General features: G+C 33.9%; 1 pseudogene; it reads left to right on the top strand.

Annotated features, from left to right (window-relative positions):
* Window positions 1-477, top strand: part of LOC108759300 (glutaryl-CoA dehydrogenase, mitochondrial-like) — a 2,913-nt pseudogene extending 2,436 nt beyond the window's left edge.
* The last annotated feature ends 175 nt before the right edge of the window (window positions 478-652 follow it).

The raw sequence follows: 652 nt of genomic DNA on the forward strand, positions 1-652 counted from the left end.
CAATAAACTCAGTGTTTTATACTGGTCAAGGCAGTTATATCCTTATTTAATTAATTGACTATTAGTTACTATCATATAATTGGCTATTTATTATTATTATAACCGTGATTATCATTATTGTTTGAAATTAAAAAAATATAGATATTAAAAATGAAGTCAATAACTACAAAAAACGAGATGATCGCATTAATTACGATTATATTCCGCGTAGCTTAGGATATCTAATAATAGAACTTGATAAAGGGACCATTCAGTTGCTTAAACAATGCGCGATACGGCATCGCCTGGGGTGCGTTAGGCGCGGCAGAAGCTTGCCTGAACATTGCTAGATCTTACACTTTGGAGAGGAAACAATTTAAAAGACCGCTGGCGGCGAATCAGCTTGTACAGAAAAAACTGGCGGACATGATGTGCGACGTCGCGATCGGTCTTCAAGCTTGCTTACGAGTCGGCAGACTGAAGGATGAGAATAGGTAAAATACACTTTAAAAAAGCGAAGCAAGGAAAGTCTAATCTGAATAACTAACGTAATATATTACCAGAAAATATTTCTAGGAAAACCGATAATTTTTAATGTTTCCAGATTAATCATTCTTTTCTTGCGGAGTTATTATATAATGTCTATGATTTATAACAATAAAAAGATTCATAG

Source organism: Trachymyrmex cornetzi, unplaced genomic scaffold, assembly GCF_001594075.2.
Source record: "Trachymyrmex cornetzi isolate Tcor2-1 unplaced genomic scaffold, Tcor1.1 scaffold1795, whole genome shotgun sequence".
NCBI classification, from domain to species: Eukaryota; Metazoa; Arthropoda; class Insecta; order Hymenoptera; family Formicidae; genus Trachymyrmex; species Trachymyrmex cornetzi.